At 53.0% G+C, this 22994-nt stretch overlaps 1 protein-coding gene across 13 annotated transcripts in view; it reads right to left on the reverse strand.

Moving 5' to 3' along the window:
• CAPRIN2 (caprin family member 2) overlaps positions 1 to 22994 on the reverse strand; it is a 2777496-nt gene that overhangs the window by 1425496 nt on the left and 1329006 nt on the right. The gene's annotated exons all lie outside the window — the stretch shown is intronic.

Here is a 22994-nt window from a genome sequence, read left to right on the forward strand (position 1 = left end):
CTCACTTGTGAGCAAGAGCTTATTCCTTCCCCTTGTGACCATTTGCATCCTTACAGGACCGAAGTTTGTGTGTTTAGAGGAACAATGCGTACTTGTTGGAACATAAGCAGATTGATGCAAAACCTCTTGCTCATGCAAGCATATCTTACGTAGTATATGCCTGGGGCAAAATTAGCTATACTCGCATAGGTATATACATGTCCTGCACATGTGTAGCTGTTTTCTAGGCATTTATCAACATAAATGTAAACAAAATGCTAACATCAGCAAAATAATTGATAAAATGGTTAATGCCAGTACAAATATCATGAAAGAATAAATACCAAATATACCTGCTTTTATGCCAAAGGACATACAACTCCCATAATGAACACTGCTGCAGCAATTCAACAAAGCATTTCATCTACTGGTTTCTCCCTTGTCTGTTAACCTCCCTATAGGTACTTTCTCCAGCTTCTGTTGTGTAGGTTTGTTTGCTCGCTTCTCAGACAGCCTTCTAGCCCTATTTATATAGGAGCAACTTTGGGCTTGCTAAATATTGCTAAGTCTTATAAAACCCAACCACTATAAAAAAAGATGCTGCTCGTCTTATTCCCAGGCAAGAACCCCCATTTTGATACCAGCAGTGAAAACTTTCTTGTATGCTGGTTTGACGGACTGTAGTGGTAAATAAATCTGTAAAGGAAGACTCACGCAACCCCCGTGTAAAAGAACTCAGTATGTTAGAGTACCCCTGATATTTACTGAATGGCTGAATATTAGTGTGTCTGTACTACAAAACAACCATGCAACAGCTATATATTTATCTAGTGCTTTGAAATATTTGAGCACATTCATGAAAAACACTGAAATCTATATTTATGGTCCAAAACCTTTCAAAATCTAGGAGCAAGCAATTTGATATTTAACTCATACCAGCAGCAGAATCTGCAGAAGTGACTGCGAGCCGGCAGCGGGATAGCAACAAGGCTAGACTCTTTACATCTTAACTGCCTTTAGTATCAAGGTGCGAGAGGAGCAGGGACACACTAGGTTCCATGCAGCCTTACATGAACCACCTTGCCCTTGGTAGATGGGGCTGAGAAGCCAGCTTGTTGCACTGGACAAGAGATTAAGGAATTATGCCGTCCTTCAGTGCCCACTCTACAAGAGTACCTGGATACAGAACCTGTGATCAGACGGTCATTTGATGACAAAACAATTATGTAAACATTTGGCAAATGTTTGGAGCATACAGGTATTTCATACCATTACCCGGAATACTGTTAATTCGAGTATTCATTGGCAACATTTGGCTTGAGTTGCCAGTAGCTGGACACTACATTGGCGGGAACAAAATGCCATGTAGTGGCAACACCTGGCAAATGGAATACTTTGGAATACGATGGCTCAATATTTAGTTTTGGAACAGAATACTTGAATATTATTATATATATCTAGCATATAGTGAGAATTACTGGCAAAGTAGAGAGTTACTGGACATTGGATCAAAAAACTTTGAAGAGGTAGCAACTGGTAGCAAACGTGGTCCACACAAAAGGCACAACTTTAAGACAAGTCAAAGCTTTTCTAGCTCTATGCAAAGCCTGCCCAGTGCAACTGACCAACTACACCATCTCAGGCAGCTGGTTTAACAAGTATAGACAATCCCAGTAGTTTATACTTTGCTTTAGGATTGCATTCAATAGTCAAGAACCCACAATTCTAAAAAGGTACTGACAAAGGACGAGGCACACACCACCATTTACTGCGATCTAGCTTCGACGAGCTAGCTCCGACAGAGAATAAGAGCAAGAAAAGCATTGCTTCACTCTTGCCAGACTTGCTAGCGATTCAACTCCCAGGAAGAGTGAGCAACACATCACACTTTTCCTGCACACAGGCACTTGGATGAGCTAGCTGGAAAGACATGGTCAATTATCTCCTGGGAACCCTCGTCCAGCCTTGCTGCTCTTCACAATTTTACCAGGGAAGAATGCATGGCATGGGATGTGTGGAGACTCTGGAGTGGTTCAACCTTGCAAGTGAAGTTTCACACCTGCCTCCCAAACTCATTTCCTTGGACACTGCAGCCAGAAAGGCAACAGCATATAAGTGCCAGAAAAAGGGACTATAAGGATACTGTAACCCTCGCTTGTATTCAGTGGAAGAGGGCCATGACAACTCCTTAATTGTTACGGTTTACAAGGATATATATTTTCCCCACACAAAATTGCACAATTGTGTCAGAACATAATGCGAACGTGAAAACAGGTGTTCAATGATGGAGACATAATTGACATTAAATAAGTGCTAAACATATCCTTTTTTACAGTGCCACTGTGCACCCTGTTTTTAGACTTAACATGTTTCAGTCCCTTCGTCCGTATGGGATCTTCACGGGTACAGGTGTTAGGGTGTGGTCAGGATGATAGGCCAGAGTAGACCTGTGTATTTTTGTGTCAATGGGAGGCTACATGCTACCTCGGGGAAAACCATACATGTTTATCTGGGAGAGAGTGCCGTGGAGAATCTGATCCTCAACCCCCCATAAGACCTCCCCCTCACTCCACCCTCCTCCCCGCCCCCAAGAATCTGGTCTGAGACCCTTCCCATGTGGCCAGGGAAAGCAGGCACTCTGATCCCATTGCAACCCTTGGGGTGGTGGTGCCTGCAGCAGGATCACATGGTGGTGGTGGGGCAATCAGACCAGGAAGAAGGAACAAGTTACTTACCTGTAACTGTTGTTCTCCAGCATGGGTCTGGCATGGATTCACATGCTCATGAATATTCCCCGTCGTCAGGCTGGGAATCCTCGGTAAAGAAAAAACCAGTATCAGTTTCGTTTCTGATCTGTCTTTCGTAGTAATAACCAATCACTGGTCTCTGCGTCATACTGACCACAGCCAATGACTGCCCTCTACCTAAGCACCTCCTCCGGCAGCCATCTTCAGATTTGGAAGCACGTGAAGTGGCAGTATGACCAAGTGAAGAGCCGCAGAGGGGTAGGCGGGAGGGTTCGCATGTGAATCCATGCCAGACCCATGCTGGAGAACAACAGTTACAGGTAAGTAACTTGTTCCTTCTCCAGCATGGGGTCTGGCATGGATTCACATGCTCATGAATAAAGAATACATAGCAGTACACACATGCACAACCACGGGAGGTGGCAAAGGCTCAACATTAAGCATCACATTACTCAACATTAAGCATCTTACCTCCTCACCAGGCTCACCTCAGGCGAACAGGTTGCGCAGCACTGCTTGGCCGACCCTGGACTCCTCCCTGGAATCCAGGTCGACGCAGTAGAATTTCGTGAAGGTGTGCGTCGACCTCCACGTAGCAGCCCTGCATATGTCCAGCAGGGGCACACCAGATAGGAATGCCGTGGTAGCTGCGATCGCTCTGGTGGAATGGGCTCTCGGACGGCCAGGCAGCGGTCGGTTTGCCAACCGGTGACAGTACATGATACAGCCGGAGAGCCATCTGGAGATGGAAGCCTTCGAGAGAGCCTTCCCCCGATTGACAGGTCCAAAGTTCACAAAGAGTTGTGACGTCTTCCGAAAACCCTTCGTGCGGTCCACGTAGAACTTCAGCGCTCTAGCTACATCCAGCGAGTGCAAAGTCCTCTCAGCCGGCGACGAAGGCGACGGGAAAAACACAGGTAACACCAAGGGTTCGTTGAGATGGAAGTCCGACGGTACCTTGGGCATGAAGGAGGGGTGCGTCCTGAGCACTACCCTCGTGTCGTGGAAAGTCAAGTACGGGGCCTTGCAGGAAAGGGCCTGGATCTCTCCCACTCGTCGTGCGGAGGTGATGGCCACAAGAAAAGCTGTTTTCCACGATAGAAACTTCAACGGGGCCGAGTGCAGAGGCTCGAACGGAGGTCCCATGAGCTTGGTCAGCACCACGTTGAGTTCCCACGCCGGGGCCGGAGCCTTCACCGGCGGGAACGATCTGAACAGTCCCTTCATGAACTCTTTCACCAGACGATGAGACCACAAGGACGTCCGCCCCGTGGTTCTGGTGTATCGGGAGATCGCAGCAAGATGAATCTTGATGGACGCGTGTGCCAAACCAGCTTTGGTCAGCGTCAGCAGGTACGGCAGTACTTGGGGAGCCGTAATCCGTAGAGGGTTAATCTTCTGTGCGTGGCACCAGACAGAGAACCTCTTCCATTTGTGTCCGTAGCATTTAAGAGTCGAGGACGCCCTGGCCTTTGCAAGAACCTCTCTGCAATCGGCCGGTATGTCGTATCCTCCAAACTCTAGCGCTGCAGGAGCCAGGCCTGCAAGTTCAGCGACTTCGGGTCGTGGTGGAGGATGGCGCCTCCTTCCCTGGAGAGTAGATCCGCGTCCGCCGGCAGCTTGATCGGCGGGGACGCTGACAAGTCCAGAAGGTCCGGGAACCATATCTGCCTCGGCCACGCAGGTGCGACGAGGATCATCCTGCACCGTGACCTCTTGAGCTGGTTGACGAGCCGGATTAGCAGAGGCAAGGGAGGGAACGCGTAGAGGAACAGGCCCTCCCAGGGGAACGAGAAAGCATCGCCCATGCTCCTCGTCTGGGGAAACCTGCTGGCGAACCTCCGGCACTTGGTGTTCGTCGCCGTCGCAAAAAGGTCGATCTGGGGTGTGCCCCACCGTCGGAAGAGGCGATCCACCAGATCCTGCCGTAGTTCCCACTCGTGGCACGAGCGCAGCTCCCTGCTGAGTGAGTCGGCGATGGTGTTTTTTATCCCTGCCAGATGAAACGGCACCAGAAAAATCCCTTGGGCGACGGCCCAATGCCACAGATCCTGCGCCTCCTTGGACAGCGCTGGGGACCTGGTTCCGCCCTGTTTCCTGATGTAAAACATGGTGGTGGTGTTGTCGGTGAAGATCCTCACCACCTTGCCCTCGAGGGACGGAAGGAAGGACCTGAGGGCCCAAAACACTGCACGGAGCTCCAGGACGTTGATATGCAGGGACTTCTCCGTCGGGAGCCAGAGTCCCCTCGCGTGCAGATTTTCGGTGTGCGCTCCCCACCCTTCCAGGGAGGCATCCGTGGTCACAGTCTCCTGGTGGGCTGGGGTCTGGAAGTCCATGCCCGCCGTCAGATGCGCGCGGGTGCCCCACCACCGTATCGCTCGTCGGAAACTCTCGTCGAGCATGATCCTTTCCTCGAAGCTGCCCGTCGTCTGGATCCAGCGCGCATCCAGGAATTCTTGCAACGGGCGCATCCGGAGCCTGCACATGGGAATGAGGTAGATGCAGGAAGACATCATCCCGAGGAGGGACTTGATGGATCTCACTTTGGCCGCGTCGGCCACCAACATCCGTTGCACCTTGCCCAAGATGGTCCTGGTCCTCTCCTCCGACGGGGAGGCCAGAAGGGACACTGTGTCGAGCCTCGCTCCCAGAAACAGTGCGACTTGCGCGGGCACCAGGTGGGATTTGGCGTAGTTCACGGAGAATCCCAGGTCCGTGAGGAGTTGGACGGTCCTTGCCGTGTGGACCACGGCGAGCTCCTTCGTCTTGGCGCGGATGAGCCAGTCGTCCAGGTAGGGGTAGACGTGAATCCCCTCGCGGCGCAGCTGCGCCGCCACCGGTGCGAGGCACTTGGTGAATACCCTGGGTGCCGACCGTAGTCCGAAGGGAAGGGCTTTGTGGAATTTTCGGTGCCCCTTTAGGATGGGAATGTGGAAGTAGGCATCCTCCAAATCCAACGACGATAGGAAGTCTCCTTCCTCCAGTTGACCCAGGACGTGCTGGAGGGTGACCATCCGAAACTTCTGTGCCTTGATGAACTTGTTCAGCCGTCGCAGGTCTAGGATGGGGCGCCATCCTCCCGTCTTCTTCTTCACGAGGAAGTATCGCGAGTAGACTCCGGAGCCCCGAAGCCTCTTTGGGACGAGTTCGATGGCGCCCTTTCTGAGCATCGCCTTTACCTCCCGGAGAAGTTGAGGGACGTGAAGTTCTTTCCTGGCCACGGGGGGGACGCGCGGGCACCTTCTTTGAAACTCGAGCGCGTGGCCCCGGGCCAGGGCGTCCAGCACCCAACGGTCGGTGGAGATGGACTCCCACACGCTGACGAAGCCCACCAGCCGGCCTCCCACCGGGGTGCTTCGGTGGGGGCCCGACCCTACGGCCGGTTCAATCCTGCTTGGACGCGGCCTTGCCGCCTTGACCTCCTTGGCGACGAAGGCGGGGTCCGCTAGACTTGCCTCGTCCTCTGTAGGCCTCTTGCGACGACGAGCGGGCCGCTTGACGGTAGGAAGCGAAACCGCCGCCGGAACCTTTGGAGGCGCCCTTGCCTCCGCCGCTCCGAAAGGGCGTCCGTCGCTGCTGCAGGACTCCAAGGGCCCGGGCCGTCTCAGTATCCGCCTTGATGGCCTGAAGGGAATCGTCCACCGTCTTCCCAAACGGGTTGTTCCCGTCGAAGGGCATGTCCAGGACTCTGGTCTAGACGTCCTGCCGAAAGTCCGTAGCTTTGAGCCATCCACGACGTCGAAGGCAAACGCCGTTGCCCAGCTGGCGGAACCCAGTGTCGGCGATGTCCGTCGCCACGGTGATGGCGTGGTCCGACGCCACTTCACCTTCCTGTAGGATCTCAAGGGCCTCCGCCCTCTTGTCGTCCGGCAGAAAATCCAGCAGGGGAGCTATCTTGTACCAGAGCTCCCTGTCGTAGCGGGCCACGATAGCCAAGGCGTTGGCCGCTTTAATCGTCGTCGCTGCCGACGAGATGACTCTACGTCCCATAGCATCCAATTTCTTTCCCTCGCCGTCCGGCGGGGAAGTCGATGTGGAGGCCGCACCCCCCCCCCGCTTTCTTCCTGGCTGCCGCGGAGACGACGGAGTCCGGGGTAGGCTGCGCCCGGAGGCATAGGGGGGCCGTGTCCGGGACCCGGTACTTTTTCTCGTACCGGTCTCTTCTAGCTGGCGTCGTGGAAGGGTTCTTGAGGAGGGACAGGCCCTCATCCCAAATGTCGTCCAACAGAGGCACTGCGAGGACCGTCTTCCTCTTGGCCTCGCGCCGCTGATAAAGGAAGCCTTCCTTTTTCTTCTCCTCAGGGCAGAGTTGGAAAAGCTCGGAAGCCCTGGAGATCATGGAGTGGAAAGATCCGATCTCGTCGGGCGGAGAAGCCCTGGTGGGAGGCGACGACGGAAAATCCTCGTCGTATGCCTCGTCGTCCGTACCCGTCGCTGCCGTGTCAGTCCCCGTATCATCCCCTCGGGTGGACGGGGAGGAGGGCTGGACGGGGCGCGACGGTTGAAAAGGAGGTGGTGGATGGATCCTTCTTTTCTTGGTAGGGGGAACACCAGAAGGTCCCGGTTCTGGATCCCCCGACGGGAGAGGTTCCTCCGTCGGTAACGGTAGCCTCGTCCTTATCTCGGTGCATAAGGACTGTATGGCCAACAAAATGGCCGCCGAGTTGTCTTGCGGCGCTGGCAGAGGGGAATCCGACGGGCGAGCAGGGGCCCCGTCGGTATCCTCGACGATGTCGTCGTCGTCACCTGCGTCGGGGCCCATTCCGACGGGCTGGCCTTGTTCCACGCCTAGGCCGTGGCTTAAGACCTCGATCAGCTCCTCTTCTGAGGTTGAGGCCGAATCTACGACGACGCCCTGCCCCCCCTTCTTCTTCCCCACGGAGGGTTTCACGGGGGTCCTATCGATGGGCACAAAAGAAGACTCCCTCCGAGGAGGCAGGGAGATTCTGGGCCCTGAGGTCGCCACCACTGGTGCAGCCTCCACAGGCTGAGCCAGGGCCGCCGCGACCGTTTCGATAGAGGGCTTGGTCGGTTGGATCAAGGCCTTCACCACCTTAGGTGCGCTCACCGCCTTATCCTTGAGGGAGGGGGCACTGCCACGCTCCTCCTCTGCCTTAGAGCTCGACTGGGGCCTTTCCAGGAGCTTCGCCGGGTGCTCGGCCTTCCTCTTACCCGACCCAGAGCGTTGGCTCGTGGTTGATGGTGCCGGGGAGGGTGCGCCCTGCCTGGCGCCCGTAGAGCCCGACCGTTCGGCGCTCCCGGTGCCAGCGGACTCGCGGTGCTTGGCCTTATGTTGGGCCCCCATCGCCGGGGCGCCCTCAAAGGTCTTAGAAGACCGCTCGGATTTCTTCTTCTTCTCGCCAGACGGGCTCTTACCCTCCAGCCAGTTGGCGAGACGTTGATGACGGTCCTTCATGGTCCGTTCCGACATGTTGCCGCAAAACGCACAGTCCTTCTCCACGTGCGTTTTGTCCTCATGAAGGCAGTAAAGGCAGAAGAGTGTTCGTCCTCCTTAAAGACGTTCTGCAGCTGGCATCCAGGGCAGACCCTGAACAGCTTTCCGGGCGTCGAGCTTCCCTTCTCCTGGGCCATCTCCGAGACCGGGCCTGAGAAGCTTCTGGAGTCCTCCGAAGTGTAGCTCGACGAAATCTTCACCCTTGAGGGGCACAGACGAATCCGACACGGGTCCCCGTTGATCGGATGTAGGATCGGCGGAGCTTGAGGCTCTTTTGACCGAAGAATCGAAGTTTTTGTGAAAAAGCGCGAAAAAATAGCACTAACGCTCGAGAGCAATAGCACGAGGATCCCAACACATGAACGTGCGGTAAAAATCTGAAGATGGCTGCCGGAGGAGGTGCTTAGGTAGAGGGCAGTCATTGGCTGTGGTCAGTATGACGCAGAGACCAGTGATTGGTTATTACTACGAAAGACAGATCAGAAACGAAACTGATACTGGTTTTTTCTTTACCGAGGATTCCCAGCCTGACGACGGGGAATATTCATGAGCATGTGAAACCATGCCAGACCCCATGCTGGAGAATGGGAGGAACCCATTTTTAACTTTACCTGTAATCCTACCCTTTTTATGGCCTTTTGCCATATTAGGGAGAATTCTCATAAATGGTCGATTTCCCTTACCTAAAGAGTCCCCCAGCAGCTTTGCTGGATTTCTAGGATTTATTTCTTTTACCTGGTAAGAGTGTGAGCCTTTTTTCCACTCTTAAATGTGTTTTGCTGTGTGTATTTGCACTGTTTGTGTGATCTTGGGCACTGGAGCCTCACCCACTCCATGTGCACCACTTTGTGTGTGTTACACAGCACCTTCAGTGCAGTGACACAGGGTTGTCTTTAAGACTTCCCACTGATTAAATTTTTCTGGGGCCGACTCTTGTCCCCCAGAAACATGTAAAATTGCCATTAACTTTATATAGTCACTTTTAACTGCAGACCCAGTACACCCCATCTTACATGGAGTACTGGGAAGGGTCAATTCTTATCCCTTTTTGTCTGTGCCTCTTGGAGCCTTGTTTTGCTCCCTTAACACCAAGACTTAGCTGGTGGCAGTGGTAACTACCCTTACTTTCCTACCGTGATTATATTATATAAACGTGGTATTGTTTTAGGCTATTATATTAGCCTGAAACATAAACCCGCTTGACCAAATACATTTTATTTTGGCTCCGGTTTATTCGTCATTTCTTTTTGTTAAAGTCTTTCTCGAGTTTTACTCTGCGTGCCAAAATGGGGAGGATTCCTTTGTTCGCTGTCTTTTCGCAGGCTTCTGCACAGAAGCCCTCCTTAAGGCGCCGGATAGTCTAGAGGGGCAGGATGTGAGGGAGGGATTTTCCGACCCCTGCCATGAGTTGCCTTAGCAACCCAAGTCGCACTCTTGTCTGATTGGCTAAGGGGACTGGCCTTGCCTGGCCAGCCACCCTGCTGTGTGATTGACAGCCAGGCTGTATGAACGGGGGAAAACTGCATAAAATGCAGGTCTCTGGGACTGGAAGAGCAGAGTCGCCACTGGAAAGAAAGAAACAAAGGAATTGGAAGAAGAGGACCCCTACCACGACTAAACCTCCCGGTGAAGCCCTGCAGCAGGTCCAAATCCGACAACAGAGAAGATCCTCCAGGAAACTTCTTCCCTTTAGCTGGTGGGACCAACCAGTTTCTGCAAGCCAGGACCCCTCCTCTGGTTGAATTCGCTGTACACCGCTACAGTGGGCCTGATAGCCAGGAAGGTCGGACCCTGCTTGGGTTTTAAGGAGCGCACCTTTTATTCGTTGATTTGCTCCGCTGCTGGTTTCTTCGCTGGGTGGCGCAGGACCCTCCAGTCTTCCTACTTTGTATCAGTCCAACAGTAGCTTCAAGAACCGTGAGCCTGTAGGAACCACCAGGAACGTCAGCCTCAGCTACAGCTCCCTTTCCCTCTCCGTTTTAAGGTACTGTGCAAATCCGGTTGTCCGTTTCATTCAGCCGCGGTGAAAGTGTTTGAAATCTTTCTCCAATCCGAGGGCTTGTCCTTCTCTTCTCTTTGAGCTAACTTTTCTACCAACCAACCTCGTCCGGAATCTGTGCCATGAACTTTACTGCACACTACATTGAACCTATTATCTTGAGCAAAAGACTTTTGAACCATTGACTTTGGCCCAAAGCCTTTTCTATCTGATTTTAACCTTGTAGTCTCTCTTGCTCTACTGCCCCGATTACTTACCTGTTGGTGTTGCCTAATTTCTAATAACTTTGTCTTTCCCTCCCTTTTAAATTGCTGGAGTGCCATTTTGCTCCCACTTCACATGTGCGCTTAACTGGAATTTAAGGGGAGTGGTGTATTGGTGATTGTGATTTTTGACTTGCATAGACTAGGTGAAATGTTAAACAACTGTTGAGTAAATAAATATATATGCTTTACTTAGAAACCTTGAGTCAGTGTTTGCCTGAACCATAGTAATTGTTGTCCCTTTGTGTAACTCCTTGTACTGCTCACTTACTCTTGAGATAAGTCTAGCTGCTCCGCTACTGCTACCACTATAACTGTGTTGTACAGGCTTGTACCAAAGGTGAAATTGTACTGTCACTTGTAGTCTTAATTGTGTGTAGTGTTCCCAAAGGGTACTGCATATAATTCTGCCTATCGTGCCATTCTAAAGAAGTGGAGAAATGTATGTTTCCCAAATTAAACTGCAAGTCACAGAATCCCTCAGGGACTGTGAAGAGGGCTGAAGAGACATGCAGGAGTCCATGTCAGGCAGGCCAGCCCAATGGCTCTTGCCTACGTCAGGCAATTAGTCCTAAGGGCATATAGCTGAAACCAATTAGCCCACCTTAGGGGCATAAAAGGCTGCAGTAGGGAGGAGCAGTAGAAAGAAACTGGAGCAGGAGCTGGAAGGTCAGCAGTAGCAGAACAAGCAGAGCACAAAGCTGACATTTCACAAGCATGTGTGACCACAGAAGGGACGCTGCAGCAGACAAGTTACTTACCAACTGTAACGTTCTTTCGATTGGATGTTCCTCCCACATATTCCTCATCTTAGATATATCCTTACCTTCAGCTTTGCATCTTCGGAAACATTTTTCTCTCTCCACCAGGGGGCGTGCCACTCAAACTGCAGCGTTGATGTCCCTCGGCGGCACCCATCGAGCGCCGACGTCATCCACTGCATAAATGCGTCGACCACGTCCTTTGCCCTCAGTTCTGTTTTTTCGTATATTGTAGCCAATGGATTGAGTTAATGGCGTGCCTCTTTGAACCAAGCCTTAAAGGAATTTTGAGTGTAAACCACGTAAACTGTACTGTGGGGTAGACTGGGAGGGTCGATGAGGAATACGTGGGAGGAACATCCAATCGGAAGAACGTGACAGTTGGTAAGTAACTTGTTCTTCAAATGGATTGTGTCTTCCCATGTATTCCTCATCCTAGATAGACTCCCAAAGCAGTTTTGTATTGGAGGTGTGAGTATTAGTCATGTACAGAATGAAGTACTGATTTAGCAATAAGACCTCCTTGTGAAGAAGTCAAATCTAGAGCATAGCGTTTTATAAAAGTGTGCAAGGATGACCATGTGGCTGCTGCACAATTATCTTACACTGGGACACCCCTTTGAAGTGCTTTTGAAGTCGCCATGCCCCTGGTTGAATGAGCCCTCAGCCCATCTGGAGGATCTTTACCAGCCAATCTATAACATTGTTATAGCCAAAAATATCAATTTAGATAATGTTTGCTTAGTCACTGCCAGTCCCAATTTACAGCCAGTGTATCCCACAAAGAGTTGGTCACACTGAGGTAATCTTGCCAATCTTACTTGCGTGATGAGGAGGGTAAAAAGCAGGCAGTGTTATTTTTTGTGACAGGTGAAAATCTGAGACAATTTTTGACAAAAAAGAGGGTTTAACCCTAAGGACAATTTTATCTACTCACTTACCCTGCGGGCTGATTTAATTGCCACAAGAAGTATTGCTTTTAAAGTAACGAGCCTTAATGGACAAGAATGTAAAGGCTCAAATGGCATGCATGTGAGGAACTTTAATACTAAGTGTAAGTCCCACACAGGTACTTGTAAAGGTATTGGAGGAAAATTATTATTTAGACCTTTTAAGAATTGTTTTATCAAAAAGGTATCTTGAAGTAAGATTCTTCCTCTGAGGAGCACTTGAAAATAGATAGCGCTGCTAAATAACTCTTTATCGTGCCAACCTGGAGCCCCAGATTAGCCAAGTATAACAGAAAAGACAATATTGTGGGAATATTACACTCAAACCGAGCCATATTCTTATCTCTGCACCAGTTACTGAACTTGTTCCAACGACACTGGTACAGAGATTTAGTTGCTGGCCTTCTGGCCGAAAACAAGATCTCAATGACGTAATCCCGAAAGGTCCCAATCCTTGAATCTCAGCCTCTCCGAAGCCATGCGTGAAGGTTGAGTGTCTGGATCTCTGGATGGAGAATGTGACCTTCTCGCGAGACAAGATCCTCTCTTTTGGAAGACATATTGGAGGGCAGATGGACATGTCCAGAAGGTCTGGGTAACACGTTCTCCTTGCCCAATCCGGGGCGATTAGGATCATGGTTTTCCTGAACTTTCTCAACCTCCTGATTACTTGAGGATCACAGGTACTGGAGGAAACACATACAGAGAGTGGAAATTCCTAGCCCACTACAAACGCTTCTCCTAGAGCTCCTCGGAGGAAATTCCCTTGAGCAGTACAGTTCACACTTCCTTTTCACACTGGTCACGAATAGATCCACTTGCGGGGTTCCCCAAAGGGCGTAGATCTCTTGAAGGACTTCCTGAGCTAGTTTCCACTCGTGGGAGACTGTGCTCTGCCTGCTCACAGCGTCCGCCACTGTGTTTTGCTCTCCAGCTAGATGAACTGCCGACAGAGAGATCCCTTCTTGTTTTGCCCAGAACCAGAGCTGCCTTGCTTTTCTGCACAGTGGTAGTGACCCTACTCCTCCGCTCTTGAGGTAGTACATGGCCACCGTGTTGTCCATTATCAAGACATTCTTTCCTCATACGGAGAGCAGGAAGGCCTTCAGAGCTAGTCTGATCGCCCTCAGCTCAAATAGGTTGAAGTGTAGGTGTTAGGCAGACACCTGTGCAGTTCCCTTAGGGACCACTGCAGAAGATTTAGGACTACAGGTGTTTGGCAGTAAACCCACTTGGTAGCAGTCTGTACCACACAGATTCACTTGGTAGCTGTGGCTGAGCAGTCAGACTTCCCTCAAGAAGAGTTAGGCAGTATATAGAGTATACACAATAGGTACAGAGACAGTAGCACAAGCAAACACTGACCAGAGCTTTGGTGTAAAAGTATATAATTATTTAAAGACCCACTTGTAAATTACACTAGCAAAAAAAAAAGGTGAGTAAATTCAGCACACAGTCATATATACACAACCCTAATTACTTATTAGACAAGTCAGTGAGAAACACCACTTATTTTCAGACAGAGGTGAGCACTTAACATAAGATGGCACTCTAATACGTTATGAAAAAGGGAGGGAAAAAGGCAGAGTTATGGAAGCACTCATGTTTCTATACTTTTACAAGAACCACAGTAAGGCAGGATAGGCAGAGTTCTACTGGAGAGCAAGGACGTCAATTGCAAGGCCCACTCTTGGAGAGAGCAAGCAGAAGGGGTCCAGGTTCACACAGTGGGGCTATGCCCAAAGAGTCTTGTAGATAGTTCGCACAAAAAGGATGAAATTAAAGTCGGGAAAAGTTAGCTAGATTGTCCCAGGCCAGCCCAGGTTAGAAAGTCGAGGCTTTACTGTCACCCCGAACGATCTGTCGCAAGGGAAGCCAGGCGGGACACAGTACCTTAAGTGTGAAGGAAGCTCCAGCGTGGACAGTTCCTGGCAGCGGGTGCAAGTCGGTGTTTCGTCCAGAGGAAGAGGAGGTCTCGCCGTGGAGGAAAGATGAAGGTTGTCGCACTGCCAGGGAAGAAACCAGCCGCGGAGTTCTTCGGTTAAAAGGTACTACCCTTCTCTTCGCGGTAGTGGTAAACCGTGGTATTCCGGTTGCCCGGGTGCTTGGCACGGGCAAGGCGGCCAAGAGAAACTCCAGGAAGGTGAAAAGAAGGCAAAACTGGTTATCCCCACCAGTTGTAACGCTCATCTGGTTCCCAAGGAGGCGCGGGCGTGGTCTGGACGGCAGTGGCCTCTTCGAAGGAGATGTTCAGCACCCTGAAGATGGAGTGGGCTGGGTTTCCAAATCTGGCTTGTCTGGCTCGGATGAATACCCTTCTGTGAGCGAAAAGGAAGGGTTAATACTCTGCCGGTTTTGTGTTGATCTCCCGTTCCTTCTCACCGTCCTTGCAACCCTTCTGTAATTCCCTATGGAGACTCACCTTAGGGATTGAGAAGGCAAGCTCTCCATCCTGCTTCTGATGTAGGGGCGCGTTGGGATCCAGTTACGTCACTGGATAGTAAGTTAGAGTTCGCTTGTCTGTTCCGGTAAGTACCGTAAATGTTTATGGCAAGCTTGAATCTAAACTGTTGCTCTTCTCTTTTGCAGGTAATGGAAGACTCCGGGCTGAGGGCGGTTTCCGTCGAAAACCTGATTTCAGGTGAGTTTTGGTGTAGGCCCACTACTGTCTTTTCCTGTCTCTTTTTCCTTAGGGGCCGGAGTTCGAGAATGCCGAAGAAATGGAGCCGGCACGAAGCAGAAGCTGAGTCCGACCTGTAAGCAGGTAAGTTTTAAATAGTTCGTTTGCTACGGTTCTTGCATTCAACTAATGTGATGTTTGCTTTTTCCCCATAGGGGCCGGGGTGCTGAAATGCCCAAGGAATGGCATCGACCCGAAGGAAAGAAGAATTAGCTTGGCAGGTAAGTGCTTCTTGGTTATTTTCCCCTTCTCACCTTGCTTTCTTCTCTTCGTCTCCCCGTAGGTGCTGGAATGCTGCAGGAGACCCGGATGGGCGTCGCAGAGCCGAAGGCGCCACATGCAGGTAAGAGAAGTGCGCCGAGATGTATGCGACGCGGTGAGTATTTAAAATGATGTCTTTTTGCAGGAACGTTGGATCGCTGAATCCGGAATGCAGCTTTAACAGGTAAGGTTTGTTTTCACCTGTTTCTTCTGCCCTTTTCTATCCTTAGGTGTTTCCAGGATGCTGGCAGGCGTGGTCGAGGACTGGAGCAGGAGCAGGCACGGTGAGCGTCCAGCTGCTATGAGCAGAACAACGCGAAGTGTGGTTTGCTGTCTGGGCGTGGCTTAAATAGCCTTTCAAGTAGTCCCAGGTATGTATCCTTCCACTGAAGGTATGTATCCTGCCACCAGCCACACCCGTGTGGTTAAGTAGTTCCTTTTTCATCTGGAAGTTGTAGAATGATCTGCCAGGTAAGGAAATTGCAGCATGGTCTGCCAGGTAAGTTTGCACCAAACACTATTCCTTCCATATCTTGTATGAGCCTGACGCCAATGGCGCCAGGACGGAGTCCAAAGAGCCCCTATCTGGGGTGGCTGGGACTTCCCTAGTATACATGTTGCCTGCCTCTGAGGGTGCCGGGCCCTGTCTGGCTCCTTGGAGGTAGGCATCATGACACCAATCAAATGAAGAAGACTCTCAGGGCTGGAGATCTCCTCTGTCATCGGGAAAAGTGGTGAGACGGTTCAGCAGGGCTCCACCGGTGGTGTCGTCGTTGCAGGTCGGCTCAGCTTCTCCCTCCTCGGATTCTTGGGTCCTGTGGTGACTTCTGAAGTTACAGTCCCTAAAGCCCTGCTTTTATGCAGCAAACCCCCATTCAGCCTAGCTGTCAATCAAACATGCTAAGTGGTGAGCCGACTGGCTCACCACTTGGGCCAATTACACAAGAGTGTTACTTGAGTTACCAAGGTAACTCAGTCCAGGGTGCCTAAACCCCCTCCCACACTCCCTGTGGTACCCAGACAGAGTGGCACCACTTTTGGAGGCTTCTGTGGGGAAGCCCGCCAAAAAGTGGAACAAAGGGCTCGACTTGGGTTGGAGTCACACAAGAGAACACAAACGCCATTTTAGAATAGAGTTCTGGAAAAAAATACCAACCGGTGAATATTAAATAAATAAACTGGCGGTATGTTCGAGGCTATAAGAATTAAATAATTAAAGTTGGTAGCCTCGAAAAATGGGAAAATCCCATAAAGATATATTTGCGGTCGAATATAAAAAGTAGTATCCACTGCCACCAGCCAAAACTCGATCAGGGGCGACGGAGACGTGCCCCATTGAACAACAGACCCCGGGGCAATCTAATTGCCCCGACCAGTACGTCCACAATATGATGGTTTCTACTGGTTTCTGTTCATAATTTGGAACTAGTAAAGCCAATGGTGACTTTACATGCCCTGGGAGACAGTAGTCAGTCCCAGGGTATGGAGTCTATGTTGGGGGGTCGCTACGACTCCCCTGGGTTATGGCACGGAGGGTGCTGTGTAACCCACATCAAAAACACGAGACCCTATGGAGTAAACAAGCCCATTAAACACATGGAAAGATAAAGGAACACCTCAAATCATGTCTAAGAGTGGGAGTAAAAGAGTCTCACTCTTAGCAGGAGAAAAAAATAAACCCCAAAAATCCAGCATAGCTGCTGGGGGACTCACTAGGTTTGGGAAGGAACAAGTTACTTACCTGTAACTGTTGTTCTCCAGCATGGGTCTGGCATGGATTCACATGCTCATGAATATTCCCCGTCGTCAGGCTGGGAATCCTCGGTAAAGAAAAAAACCAGTATCAGTTTCGTTTCTGATCTGTCTTTCGTAGTAATAACCAATCACTGGTCTCTGCGTCATACTGACCACAGCCAATGACTGCCCTCTACCTAAGCACCGCCTCTGGCAGCCATCTTCAGATTTGGAAGCACGTGAAGTGGCAGTATGACCAAGTGAAGAGCCGCAGAGGGGTAGGCGGGAGGGTTCGCATGTGAATCCATGCCAGACCCATGCTGGAGAACAACAGTTACAGGTAAGTAACTTGTTCCTTCTCCAGCATGGGGTCTGGCATGGATTCACATGCTCATGAATAAAGAATACATAGCAGTACACACATGCACAACCACGGGAGGTGGCAAAGGCTCAACATTAAGCATCACATCAACTCAACATTAAGCATCTTACCTCCTCACCAGGCTCACCTCAGGCGAACAGGTTGCGCAGCACTGCTTGGCCGACCCTGGACTCCTCCCTGGAATCCCGGTCGACGCAGTAGAATTTCGTGAAGGTGTGCGTCGACCTCCACGTAGCAGCCCTGCATATGTCCAGCAGGGGCACACCAGATAGGAACGCCGTGGTAGCTGCGATCGCTCTGGTGGAATGGGCTCTCGGACGGCCAGGCAGCGGTCGGTTTGCCAACCGGTGACAGTACATGATACAGCCGGAGAGCCATCTGGAGATGGAAGCCTTCGAGAGGGCCTTCCCCTGATTGACAGGTCCAAAGTTCACAAAGAGTTGTGACGTCTTCCGAAAACCCTTCGTGCGGTCCACGTAGAACTTCAGCGCTCTAGCTACATCCAGCGAGTGCAAAGTCCTCTCAGCCGGCGACGAAGGCGACGGGAAGAACACAGGTAACACCAAGGGTTCGTTGAGATGGAAGTCCGACGGTACCTTGGGCATGAAGGAGGGGTGCGTCCTGAGCACTACCCTCGTGTCGTGGAAAGTCAAGTACGGGGCCTTGCAGGAAAGGGCCTGGATCTCTCCCACTCGTCGTGCGGAGGTGATGGCCACAAGAAAAGCTGTTTTCCACGATAGAAACTTCAACGGGGCCGAGTGCAGAGGCTCGAACGGAGGTCCCATGAGCTTGGTCAGCACCACGTTGAGCTCCCACGCCGGGGCCGGAGCCTTCACCGGCGGGAACGATCTGAACAGTCCCTTCATGAACTCTTTCACCAGACGATGAGACCACAAGGACGTCCGCCCCGTGGTTCTGGTGTATCGGGAGATCGCAGCAAGATGAATCTTGATGGACGCGTGTGCCAAACCAGCTTTGGCCAGCGTCAGCAGGTACGGCAGTACTTGGGGAGCCGTAATCCGTAGAGGGTTAATCTTCTGTGCGTGGCACCAGACAGAGAACCTCTTCCATTTGTGTCCGTAGCATTTAAGAGTCGAGGACGCCCTGGCCTTTGCAAGAACCTCTCTGCAATCGGCCGGTATGTCGTATCCTCCAAACTCTAGCGCTGCAGGAGCCAGGCCTGCAAGTTCAGCGACTTCGGGTCGTGGTGGAGGATGGTGCCTCCTTCCCTGGAGAGTAGATCCGCGTCCGCCGGCAGCTTGATCGGCGGGGACGCTGACAAGTCCAGAAGGTCCGGGAACCATATCTGCCTCGGCCACGCAGGTGCGACGAGGATCATCCTGCACCGTGACCTCTTGAGCTGGTTGGCGAGCCGGATTAGCAGAGGCAAGGGAGGGAACGCGTAGAGGAACAGGCCCTCCCAGGGGAACGAGAAAGCATCGCCCATGCTCCTCGTCTGGGGAAACCTGCTGGCGAACCTCCGGCACTTGGTGTTCGTCGCCGTCGCGAACAGGTCGACCTGGGGTGTGCCCCACCGTCGGAAGAGGCGATCCACCAGATCCTGCCGTAGTTCCCACTCGTGGCACGAGCGCAGCTCCCTGCTGAGTGAGTCGGCGATGGTGTTTTTTATCCCTGCCAGATGAAACGGCACCAGAAAAATCCCTTGGGCGACGGCCCAATGCCACAGGTCCTGCGCCTCCTTGGACAGCGCTGGGGACCTGGTTCCGCCCTGTTTCCTGATGTAAAACATGGTGGTGGTGTTGTCGGTGAAGATTCTCACCACCTTGCCCTTCAGGGACGGAAGGAAGGACCTGAGGGCCCAAAACACTGCACGGAGCTCCAGGACGTTGATATGCAGGGACTTCTCCGTCGGGAGCCAGAGTCCCCTCGCGTGCAGATTTTCGGTGTGCGCTCCCCACCCTTCCAGGGAGGCATCCGTGGTCACAGTCTCCTGGTGGGCTGGGGTCTGGAAGTCCATGCCCGCCGTCAGATGCGCGCGGGTGCCCCACCACCGTATCGCTCGTCGGAAACTCTCGTCGAGCTTGATCCTTTCTTCGAAGCTGCCCGTCGTCTGGATCCAGCGCGCATCCAGGAATTCTTGCAACGGGCGCATCCGGAGCCTGCACATGGGAATGAGGTAGATGCAGGAAGACATCATCCCGAGGAGGGACTTGATGGATCTCACTTTGGCCGCGTCGGCCACCAACATCCGTTGCACCTTGCCCAAGATGGTCCTGGTCCTCTCCTCCGACGGGGAGGCCAGAAGGGACACTGTGTCGAGCCTCGCTCCCAGAAACAGTGCGACTTGCGCGGGCACCAGGTGGGATTTGGCGTAGTTCACGGAGAATCCCAGGTCCGTGAGGAGTTGGACGGTCCTTGCTGTGTGGACCACGGCGAGCTCCTTCGTCTTGGCGCGGATGAGCCAGTCGTCCAGGTAGGGGTAGACGTGGATCCCGTCGCGGCGCAACTGCGCCGCCACCGGTGCGAGGCACTTGGTGAATACCCTGGGTGCCGACCGTAGTCCGAAGGGAAGGGCTTTGAACTGGTAATGACGCCCTTGTACCACGAACCTGAGGAATTTTCGGTGCCCCTTTAGGATTGGAATGTGGAAGTAGGCATCCTCCAAATCCGACGATAGGAAGTCTCCTTCCTCCAGTTGACCCAAGACGTGCTGTAGGGTGACCATCCGGAACTTCTGCGCCTTGATGAACTTGTTCAGCCGTCGCAGGTCTAGGATGGGGCGCCATCCTCCCGTCTTCTTCTTGACGAGGAAGTATCGCGAGTAGACTCCGGAGCCCCGAAGCCTCTTTGGGACGAGTTCGATGGCGCCCTTTCTGAGCATCGCCTTTACCTCCAGGAGAAGTTGAGGGACGTGAAGTTCTTTCCTGGCCACGGGGGGGACGCGCGGGCACCTTCTTTGAAACTCGAGCGCGTGGCCCCGGGCCAGGGCGTCCAGCACCCAACGGTCGGTGGAGATGGACTCCCACACGCTGACGAAGCCCGCCAGCCGGCCTCCCACCGGGGTGCTTCGGTGGGGGCCCGACCCCACGGCCGGTTCAATCCTGCTTGGACGCGGCCTTGCCGCCTTGACCTCCTTGGCGACGACGGCGGGGTCCGCTAGACTTGCCTCGTCCTCTGTAGGCCTCTTGCGACGACGAGCGGGCCGCTTGACGGTAGGAAGCGAAACCGCCGCCGGAACCTTTGGAGGCGCCCTTGCCTCCGCCGCTCCGAAAGGGCGTCCGTCGCTGCTGCAGGACTCCAAGGGCCGGGCCGTCTCAGTATCCGCCTTGATGGCCTGAAGGGAATCGTCCACTGTCTTCCCAAACAGGTTGTTCCCGTCGAAGGGCATGTCCAGGACTCTGGTCTGGACGTCCTGCCGAAAGTCCGTAGCTTTGAGCCATCCACGACGTCGAAGGCAAACGCCGTTACCCAGCTGGTGGAACCCAGTGTCGGCGATGTCCGTCGCCACGGTGATGGCGTGGTCCGACGCCACTTCACCTTCCTGTAGGATCTCAAGGGCCTCCGCCCTCTTGTCGTCCGGCAGAAAATCCAGCAGGGGAGCTATCTTGTACCAGAGCTCCCTGTCGTAGCGGGCCACGATAGCCAAGGCGTTGGCCGCTTTAATCGTCGTCGCTGCCGACGAGATGACTCTACGTCCCATAGCATCCAATTTCTTTCCCTCGCCGTCCGGCGGGGAAGTCGATGTGGAGGCCGCACCCCCCCCCCCGCTTTCTTCCTGGCTGCCGCGGAGACGACGGAGTCCGGGGTAGGCTGCGCCCGGAGGCATAGGGGGGCCGTGTCCGGGACCCGGTACTTTTTCTCGTACCGGTCTCTTCTAGCTGGCGTCGTGGAAGGGTTCTTGAGGAGGGACAGGCCCTCATCCCAAATGTCGTCCAACAGAGGCACTGCGAGGACCGTCTTCCTCTTGGCCTCGCGCCGCTGATAAAGGAAGCCTTCCTTTTTCTTCTCCTCAGGGCAGAGTTGGAAAAGCTCGGAAGCCCTGGAGATCATGGAGTGGAAAGATCCGATCTCGTCGGGCGGAGAAGCCCTGGTGGGAGGCGACGACGGAAAATCCTCGTCGTATGCCTCGTCGTCCGTACCCGTCGCTGCCGTGTCAGTCCCCGTATCATCCCCTCGGGTGGACGGGGAGGAGGGCTGGACGGGGCGCGACGGTTGAAAAGGAGGTGGTGGATGGATCCTTCTTTTCTTGGTACGGGGAACACCAGAAGGTCCCGGTTCTGGATCCCCCGACGGGAGAGGTTCCTCCGTCGGTAACGGTAGCCTCGTCCTTATCTCGGTGCATAAGGACTGTATGGCCAACAAAATGGCCGCCGAGTTGTCTTGCGGCGCTGGCAGAGGGGAATCCGACGGGCGAACAGGGGCCCCGTCGGTATCCTCGACGATGTCGTCGTCGTCACCTGCGTCGGGGCCCATTCCGACGGGCTGGCCTTGTTCCACGCCTAGGCCGTGGCTTAAGACCTCGATCAGCTCCTCTTCTGAGGTTGAGGCCGAATCTACGACGACGCCCTGCCCCCCCTTCTTCCCCACGGAGGGTTTCACGGGGGTCCTATCGATGGGCACAAAAGAAGACTCCCTCCGAGGAGGCAGGGAGATTCTGGGCCCTGAGGTCGCCACCACTGGTGCAGCCTCCACAGGCTGAGCCAGGGCCGCCGCGACCGTTTCGATAGAGGGCTTGGTCGGATGGATCAAGGCCTTCACCACCTTAGGTGCGCTCACCGCCTTATCCTTGAGGGAGGGGGCACTGCCACGCTCCTCCTCTGCCTTAGAGCTCGACCGGGGCCTTTCCAGGAGCTTCGCCGGGTGCTCGGCCTTCCTCTTACCCGACCCAGAGCGTTGGCTCGTGGTTGATGGTGCCGGGGAGGGTGCGCCCTGCCTGGCGCCCGTAGAGCCCGACCGTTCGGCGCTCCCGGTGCCAGCGGACTCGCGGTGCTTGGCCTTATGTTGGGCCCCCGTCGCCGGGGCGCCCTCAAAGGTCTTAGAAGACCGCTCGGATTTCTTCTTCTTCTCGCCAGACGGGCTCTTACCCTCCAGCCAGTTGGCGAGACGTTGATGACGGTCCTTCATGGTCCGTTCCGACATGTTGCCGCAAAACGCACAGTCCTTCTCCACGTGCGTTTTGTCCTCATGAAGGCAGTAAAGGCAGAAAGAGTGTTCGTCCTCCTTAAAGACGTTCTGCAGCTGGCATCCAGGGCAGACCCTGAACAGCTTTCCGGGCGTCGAGCTTCCCTTCTCCTGGGCCATCTCCGAGACCGGGCCTGAGAAGCTTCTGGAGTCCTCCGAAGTGTAGCTCGACGAAATCTTCACCCTTGAGGGGTACAGACGAATCCGACACGGGTCCCCGTTGATCGGATGTAGGATCGGTGGAGCTTCTCTTTTGACCGAAGAATCGAAGTTTTTGTGAAAAAGCGCGAAAAAATAGCACTAACGCTCGAGAGCAATAGCACGAGGATCCCAACACATGAACGTGCGGTAAAAATCTGAAGATGGCTGCCGGAGGAGGTGCTTAGGTAGAGGGCAGTCATTGGCTGTGGTCAGTATGACGCAGAGACCAGTGATTGGTTATTACTACGAAAGACAGATCAGAAACGAAACTGATACTGGTTTTTTCTTTACCGAGGATTCCCAGCCTGACGACGGGGAATATTCATGAGCATGTGAATCCATGCCAGACCCCATGCTGGAGAAATTATGTATCAATACTCTCGCAATTCATATTTTTACAACAGATTCCCCATTTAGATTATTCCATCTTTTTTTCA

Source organism: Ambystoma mexicanum, chromosome 12 (assembly GCF_040938575.1).
Source record: "Ambystoma mexicanum isolate Mex_15411 chromosome 12, UKY_AmexF1_1, whole genome shotgun sequence".
Lineage (NCBI taxonomy): Eukaryota > Metazoa > Chordata > Amphibia > Caudata > Ambystomatidae > Ambystoma > Ambystoma mexicanum.